Source organism: Schistocerca gregaria, chromosome 10, assembly GCF_023897955.1.
Source record: "Schistocerca gregaria isolate iqSchGreg1 chromosome 10, iqSchGreg1.2, whole genome shotgun sequence".
In the NCBI taxonomy this organism is placed as follows: Eukaryota; Metazoa; Arthropoda; class Insecta; order Orthoptera; family Acrididae; genus Schistocerca; species Schistocerca gregaria.
The window spans coordinates 173,115,609-173,124,746 of NC_064929.1; the positions used below are offsets into that span (position 1 = coordinate 173,115,609).

The 9,138-nt window shown below is 40.2% G+C and overlaps 1 protein-coding gene across 3 annotated transcripts in view; it reads left to right on the forward strand.

Annotated features, from left to right (window-relative positions):
• The window catches only part of LOC126293273 (uncharacterized), an 869,155-nt gene extending 860,275 nt beyond the window's left edge, over nucleotides 1-8,880 (forward strand). For 2 of the 3 annotated variants that reach the window (XR_007552257.1, XR_007552258.1), the window contains one exon: nucleotides 8,775-8,880. The gene's annotated coding sequence lies outside the window, so the exon portion shown is untranslated. Of the gene's footprint in view, nucleotides 1-8,689; nucleotides 8,731-8,774 lie in introns of those variants that run through there. The other variant, XR_007552259.1, reaches the window with a different exon arrangement.
• Nucleotides 8,881-9,138: the final 258 nt, after the last annotated feature.

Genomic DNA, 9,138 nt, shown 5'->3' on the forward strand with positions numbered 1-9,138 from the left:
TCCATTCACTATTCCCTCCATACAATCCATCAATAAACAATCTCTTGTCATTCAGTGCCCATGCTAATTGTGTTTGCTCATCCTGCTACCTTTAAAATATCTCTCTGGTCTCCCACTCTTCTCAACACCTCATTTCTCACTGTGCCTGCCTATTTTATCCCCTTTCAACGCACCCACATAAAAGCCTCCTGTTATGAAACGTCTCATTGGCAATTGCTGTACGTGTTTTCACCTCCTTATTACTTCCAATGTCGTCCATAATATCGCGTCGCAGTTACCTAAAAACACTAAATTGTTCTGTATCTTTCTGCCTAACATTATAGTTGTTCTTACTTTTCTTGCACTTATCACCGGACATTTTACCTTATTCTTATTATTGATCATTCCAGTTTACTCACGTGTCTTGTTTAACTCTTTTAACATTTCAGTCATACTTCTTTCGCCCTCTGCCAATAACACCATATGATCCGCGAGTCTAATTCATTCTCTTCTCCTAACAACTCGCTCCCCTCTATTTCATTTTAAAAGCTTTTGAATGACATGCTCCAAATATATTTACACACAAAGGAAAATAAATGTGTCCCGGAGGAATTACCCCAGTGCGATGGAAATCGATACACATGACGTACGTTTAGGGGCAAATGAATGATTACAGTTGCAGAAAAACTGCATGATTAATTCAAGAGAAACAGCTTCACATATTGATAAGTCGATAACGTGTTGGTCCACCTCTGTCCTTTACGCAGGCAGTTATTCGGCTTGACATTGACTGATAAAGTTAGTGGATGCCCTCCTGACGGATATCGTACCAAATTCAGTTCAGTTGGTTCGTTACATCATCAAAATCGCACCTGCTTTAAAGAATCTGCCTCTGGTGCTCCAAATGTTCAAAATTGGTGAGACATGGCAATCTTGCTGAGCAATGTATTGCCTTGCATGTTAAAAGACAAACACGTAGATACTATCTCCGTGTGTGGTCAGAAGGGGGGCACAACAGGGGAGGGAGTCTGTGGCATTCCCTGGGTGGTGATGATATTCCGGGAGGCACAATGGATTGACAGATGTATCTTTACCAGCAGTACAATGCAACACAGCTTGCAGTGTACATGTGTGGTTCAAACAGCAACAGGACGAGTTTATCATATGCCCTTAGCCACTGAAGTCCTCGGATTTAAACGAACTGAGAATCTGTGGGAATCCCCCTGCCAAGCTGTATTCTCCATGGATCCTCACATGAGAAACCTCGAACAGCTGGACTTGGCAATGAAATCATCATGGTTCCACACCCCTGTTAATACAGAACCTCACAGACATGTGGGGGGCAGTTTGATTTCCAGCTCGATACAGGATTTTTGTCTCGGAGAGTGGGCGTTGTGTTGTTCTTGTCACCAACAAGTGAGTCTCAAAAGCAGCATAAAATGAAAATAATTGCAGTAGGCAGCTGATAAAGCCCAGACGGGGTCTGCCAGTCATTAATGCCATATGATCGTTTCATTGAATCTCTTCCTGCCTGTCTGGCAACGGTGTGCACCGCAAAAAGAGGTTATTCAAGATTTGGATGGCTAGTCACATTAATGTGTCTGGACAGTGTATTTTCAGAAGAAATGAAGGTAGGAAACTAAATAAATCATAATTACATTATTACTCCGCAGTGAGCCACAGAAGACCAAGGGTCCATTGTACGAAAATACTCATAAAACGTCCTTGAACCACCACCTGAATTTGGTCAGGGGAGTTCATTTCACCCTTTATGTAGGAGAAAATGAAAAACGTTCATAAATAATGTCAGAGGAGCCTCATATCTGACAGTACACTGATACCTTATCATTCTAGTTGCTACTTTGGACTTCTGATCACTGTATGTTTCTGAGGAAAGACCATAATGTTCAGACTTTGGTGACAAATGGTTTTAAATTATGAAAAACATACTTGGCTATTGCTCCCCGTTTGGTACGTTTCCCTTTCTACTGCTCTAGGTGGAATGAGGTGATCATATGGACATTGATACCTGGGGGTCACTTGCTGGGTAAGTTGCAGGTCCCCTGTTGACACCATGGTGGGTGACATTCATGCTGGCGATGATGAATCAGTGATAAGGACTACATATCACCCACTCCCTGAGCAGAGAGAATGTCTGGAAAATGAACCCAATCTCGACTGCATGGCAGTCAGATGTGCTGACCACTCAGTGAAGTGAGTCGATAGATGCTACTCTAGGTTATTTGCCTCCCCTCCTCACATATCTTATAATGTGCCTTTTACATGCTCTTTCCTCTATCCGCCTCACATGGGATTATTCTCTCACAACTAAGATGCCAATACTGGGAGACAACAATGACTCTTACCTCAAAGCTAACCCATATTCAACCTGTTCTAGATGCCTGTAAAACTCTCAGCAACACATTCTTTGGACAAAATGTGACCTATCTTGATACACATGTTACTTGATGGTATATGTAAGAGAATAATGTGTCTATTGCTTCTTGTACTAGGTGTATCTGGAAAGTTTGGTGAATTGTCTCAGAAAATAAGTTACAAAGTGATCACCATTAGCTACAAAACACTTGTGACATATATTGGAAACTGTCTGCAAACAATTCTTGTGGAGTCACTGAACACACAGTTGCCATGCATTGTTGGATATCTGTGCTATTATAGATGAGAGGCAGAGCCAGCAGTACAATCCACAGATCAAGCAACAGGTTTCATCATCTTCCCTGCCTCCCAAAACAAATTTGATAAAAAAACTCTGAGATTAAGACTTATCAGTCACAATTTTTGATGGAAAGGGCTTGATCCATGATGAATTTGTACCTGTGGGATGTTGGGGAGACAATGAACACCATATCACTTACTGCTGCATGCTCTGTGGATAGTACTGATAACATCAGGTATCATCTCCGGCAATGATGCAGACATCCTTCATTGTGTGCCCATGGTGCTTTAAGTGATTCCACAAGAAGTGTTTGCTGACCATTTCCTACAGCTTGACAACTGAAGTCAGAAGTCTGTTGTAGGTAATGGTGATTACTCCAAAGGCTGGTCAAAGCATTTTGTTTATAACTCTTGTTTCTCTCTGAGACCATTCACAAAATGTTCAGATGCATTTTGTACACTCTAAGACATAAAAAAAGGCTCTACAAAGGAATTTTCTGAATGGGATGGAAACCGGTAGAAGTGATGTACAGGTAGCAACAATCAAATCGTTACGTTCTCAGAAAAACTGGATTATGTATTCCACAGAAAGAGCTTCACAAATTGAGCAAGTCAATAACAAATTGTTTCACCTCCAGCTTGGTATTGATTGACAGAGTTCTCCTGAGGGGTATTGTGGCCAATACTGTCCAGTTTGTGTAATATATTGTGAAAATCCCAAGCTAGTTGCAGGCTCCAGCCCATAATGCTCCAAACATTGTCAGTTGGAGAGAAATTCGGTGACTTTGCTGGCCAAGGTAGGGTTTGGACTGCATGAAAGAAGCACTAGAAATTCTCACCATGCACAGGCAGGCATCATATTGCTGAAATGTAAGCCAAGTTTGGTGGCGCAGTTCCTTCTTACCAGCACCTACCTGTCAACTGGTTGCAGCAGTTCGCCGGCAGGAAATCCGAGTAGAGACCTAATGTACTGTAACTCGCACCAGGCTGCATACAATGTAACTATTTTAAGAATCAGAAAAAGATCTTCATTTTGAATGAAACATGGAAATGCTGGAAAAACTTTTGTACATTGATAATGTAGATGTTCACTGCCAAGCCCGTGCTAATCTTAACATTGCCATGCACTGATCCTTTCATTTACGTTAGCATATTTCTCGAAATCTGAATGGCTACTAAGCATGGCAAGCATTTCCATTTAAGATTGTCAGTGTGCAATGCACTCACAATTTTAGTCACCAATCTTCCACGTGGAATTACTGTGTTTTCTCATACACAAGGTTACCTATAAAACCGAACTTTCTAAAAAACATACCGGAATGTATATGCCTACACTTTTGAAACGTGTAGCACAACTAAAACTGGCAAATGATAACTTCCTTTGCAGCTGATACTACACGTGACCATACCATTTAAAGGCAGGGCTCTGAATCCTTACACTGCTGTAAGCATTCTGTATATCCAAGAGGAAAGATGAACGAAGAATACTACGGTACTTTCTGATAGGTCAGCTTTCTTTAAGGCCATTAGAAAAACAGTATTCTCCCACATTAGTCCGCATTTTTCATGACTTTCCCAAAATAAATACTAAACATTTTGATACATTATACTTAGTTTACATTATTAACAATTTTCATTTTCACTCGAATTGGCTTTCCTTTCACCATAAACTTACTTAACATATTATGATACTAAACTCCCCACTGTACAGTGTACAGTGATGTACATATTTACTATAGACCTCACTCACATTGCTATGAACATTCTCTTGACCTGTTTCTTGGACGTCTGTGTACTACTAGACTCTGGTGGGTGAAAATTAGAACTACGTACTCGACTGAACTGTTTCATACCATCTGTCACTGTACAGGCGTGAATCACTCTCCCGATACACTGGGGCAATATAAGGGGCCACTTCTCACAAGGGTGGCTTGCTATGAAAGGCAACAGAATGGTACTTGGAACATTGTTGTATGCTGTAGGAAAGCCAAAAAGAGGTCCTTCTACAAAATACAAATGGAATCCCAGTCAATCACTCCTGGTTATCAGGCAATTGTCAGGTTGGTATCACACTGCTGTCCAAAGCATCTCCAGACATGTCTTTGCTGGCCATCGGTCTCAGTTCAATCCACTCCCATCATTGAGATTCCAGCCCAAAGACATGACACGATAATCAAGAGCAACCGTATGGGGTGCCATTAGTTTTGTAGCAGGAGTTTTCATCCACAGCACTACACCCCATTTTATTGCCCTTTGTTGCAGACGATGTTGAGTTAACATTTCAGTGAGATATGCCTACCTGCATATGAGAAGAGCTTCTACTGCTTGTCTTTATGCTTTCCGAGACCTGCCATGCCCAATTGAGAATGTAGTGCTATGGGCAGGGCCCTCCAAACATATTGGGATTTCAATGCTCCATGATATCCCCCAGGAGCACATCCAACAACTGTATCAACCCGAATTACTGCTTGCATATGGGCTACAGGTTGTCAATGCATTAATGACTCCCTCAGTTTGTGTAGTACAATGGATTGAAGCCACAGATTAGAGCTATTGTGTTTGGATGTGCCAATGAATTAAGTTGCCCAATTTATTGGTGCGTCAGTGAAGACTATCGAGCTTGTCTACAAGTAATGTTGTACCACTTGCAACCCCATAATAATGAAAGTGGCCACATTACGATGCTAACTCGTAGTCAGTCATAGAGATGAATGTTGTAAGTTGCCATTGACAGTCAGTCTCAAACACAACAGGAATTGCTGCAGACCCATGTCTACCAGTTTTCAGCCAAATATTGTGATGGCAAGTTGTACGCAATGGGTCCCTTGCAGAAGACTACCAGGCATAAAAATGTACATCTTGTCAGTGGAGCAAATACCACATAAACTGGACAGGAGGTTGACTTGAAATGTGTGGTGGTTTTGCCTCTAACATATCAAGGGCTCTGACAGCACAATAAAGTTTTTAACGTGCAATGGGCAGAGGATATGCAGAGTGTATCAAAAGTCACAGAACATTTCTGATGTGTTACAGTATTCAAACAAATTAAACCTAAGGTATTCACACCATATTTGGCTTATGTGACATAGTATCACAAAGTTTTTTATGCAATTTAATCAATTTCAACATGTGTGCACCAGTGGGCACATTATATCTGCATCACTTGTGGCAAAGGCAGAAATGATTTTGTTCATTAAATTTTAGATGTGGTTGACAGCTGCTTGGTAGACTCTGTCCTTGGTATATGCTCATAGAAAGAAATCCACGTTTCTAATGCCTGGTGGTCTAGAGCACCAATCAAATCAGCATACCTCATAACACCTGGTCCGCAAAATCTGCCACAGTCTGAGCCCAATGTGGCAGTGCACCATATTACTGGAAAAGACTGTGTCTCGCTAGTCAGCCAGTCATAGTAACAGCCTGAGCATATCGAGGTAACTGTTTTCTTTCTGAGGAAAAAATGGTCCCAGAATACCATCAACTGCCAAACAACACAACACATTCACTATCATGTACCTCTTCCATCACAGTATGTGGATTGGTTGTGCCGGCAGTTGGTATCTTCTCACAGGATACTGTGAATTGCCAACAAAACTGGCACAGTCATGCATATTCAAATTCAGGGATATGTAAACATACAGAATATGGCACTGCAGTTGGCAATACCTACACAAGAAAACAAGTGTCTGGCACAGATGCTATATTGGTTAGTGTTGCTACAATAGCAGCTTATCAAGATGTACGTGAATTTGAATGTGGTGTTATAGTGGGCGTATGAGCAATGGGACAAAGCATCTCCAAGATAACAATGAAGTGGTTATTTTCCCATATGAGCATACAGTGAATATCAGGAATCTGTAAAACATCAGATCTCCGACATCGTTGCAGCCGAAAAAAGATCCTGCAAAAACAGGACCAACAACTGAAGAGAATCGTTCAAAGTGACAGAAGTGCAACTCTTCTGCAAATCACTGCATATTTCAATGTTGGGCCATCAACAAGTGTCAGAGTGTGAACCATCATTGATATGAACTTTTGTAGCTGAAGGTCCACTTGTGTACCCTTGATGACTGTACGACACAAAGCTTTATGCCTTAACTGGGTCCATCAACACTCATATTGGACTGTTGATGACTGGAAACACGTTGCCTGGTCGGACGAACCTCATTTCAAACTGTGTCACGCAGATGGACATGTATAGGCATGGAGACAACCTCTTGAATCCATGGACACAGCATGTCAGTAAGGGACAGTAGAAGCTTGTGGAGGCTCTGTAATGGTGTAGGAGATGTGCAGTTGGAGTGATATGGCTAGGTATGACCCTGAAAGATGACACATACATAAGCATCCTGTCCATTGGAGATTCCGATGGACTTGGGCAATTTCAGCAGGACAATGATACACTTGACATGTCCAGAATTGCTACAAAGTGGCTCCTGGAACACTCTTCTAAGGTTAAACACTTCCACTGGCCACCAAACTCCCCAGATTTGAACATTCAGCATATGTGGTATGATTTGCAATGTGCTGCTCAGAAAAGATCCTCACATAGCCCTTCATGCAGCATTCACAGTGTTGATTCCTTCCATCACTACTTCAGACAATAGTCTATGTTATGAAGATCTTACATACTTTGCTCAGAGACAATTTTATTGTGCTTGTTTGCATATAATAAAAGTAATGTGTGGGTAAATACTTTAATCAAAACTGAACAGAAATGCCCAAAAATAGAGTGAAGTTCCAATATTTGCAGCTCTTGATATATACATGAACATTACTTTTAAAAGCAAGAGTAGAAAGCTTAGATATATCATGCAAGATTTATTTTCTGGTAGATTTTTTACAGTGATATCAATGTAGGTAAGATGTAAAGAGAGATAGAGAGGGGTCAGGCTTTTTTTTTTTTTTTTTTTGTTAATAGTAAGCCTTCATAATTGTGAAGGCAACATTTGTCATTGAGTAGGTAGACTGGTTGCTGTATCTGTGTTGAAAGATATTTCAGTTCCTTCAGGAAAGTCAAATTTCTTGCCTGGTTCTTTTCTACAATGTTTGCCACAATTCTTGCCCAGTAACTCATTCTGCAAAGTCGGATTTGTTCTGGGTGTTAATACAGAATGCATCCCTGTACTTCTACCGGTTTGTTAATTGCAGAAGTTTGGACATTTCTGACTTTTGATATTCTTGCTTAGTGCTTTCAGTATTGTGGATGATATTATTCTGTATTTTGTTACTTGTGCAGAAGCTTATTTTTATGTCATACAAGTTGAAGAGGTTGGCAATTTGGTATGAAATCTTCCTTAAGGAAAGTCAACTTATTGCAAAGATGGTCTTCTTGTTTGTGGGTGGTTATCCAGAAATTGGTTGGTTTAGTTAATGTATTCATTACTGGAGGCAGCTGATTTTATAATTTTTGTTTCTTTATATCTTCCACTTGTATCCATTGGGTCGTTAAGCATGTGATTAAACATTCTTATATTGATCTGGATAGCAAGAAAAGTTACAGATGGTAACACTGGTAATTGTTGGCTTCCTGGAAATTTCTGCATTTTTATATAAAGTTTTGTTAATGTTTTCTGGTTTTTCTTTTTTACAGTGACGTGAAGTGTGGTGTAATTTATTAATTTCTTCAGCTAGATTTTTCTGTTTCCTTTGGTTGTTCTGTTGAAGAGAATGAAATGAGAGTGTTGCAATTTTCTGTATTTACACTGAATAAACAGTCATAAACATCCACAATGAATAAACTTAATCTAGGTCCCTACAGCTGTTGTGCTATAATCTAGTGTAAATTCCTGCAGATAAGAAAGGGATTTTGAACTTGTGTTCATATAGTTTCCATAAGCTGCACTCATATGCAATACTTATAGAAATGCTGACAGCAGTTTCTAGTGACTTAATGAATTAGTAATTTTTGCCACACTTTGTGTGTTTCAGGACCTGTGGAACACTGCCGCCTCCCGACAGTTCTCTCAAAACCCGGCAATGTAAGCATGGGGGTTAGAATGCTTTCGAGTCTCACAGCCAGACCACTAACAAGGTTTTGCCTCCTGCTGAACACCAAACCCACAGACAGTCTGGTTTTCCTTTTGTGAAAGTGAAATTTGAACCATTGACCATTGCAGGTGCTATGATTGTCAGTTTCTATTAACATGACACAGACAGTGTGGCAGGTATTATAAAAAAAGAAAAGGAAAAGAGATCCCATATCTTGGCTAACTGTTGTTTACTTCTTTGATTTGTGAAGCAATGCACTAATCACAGGAGAATGCCAAAGTTATAAATTGTACAAGGTGAAGTGAGATATTACACTTGAAATCATTACAGCCTACTATAAACTAGTGATTGCTTCTCCCAAGTGATGAAAATGTGGTCCATAAAGAAACCTACATTATTCCAGAGGGCAGTGGGTCATTGATGTTTAGTATGCTTGAGAGCTGTTCTTTGTACACACAGTTAGTGATCAACACAGTGTTGCTCATGAAAAAT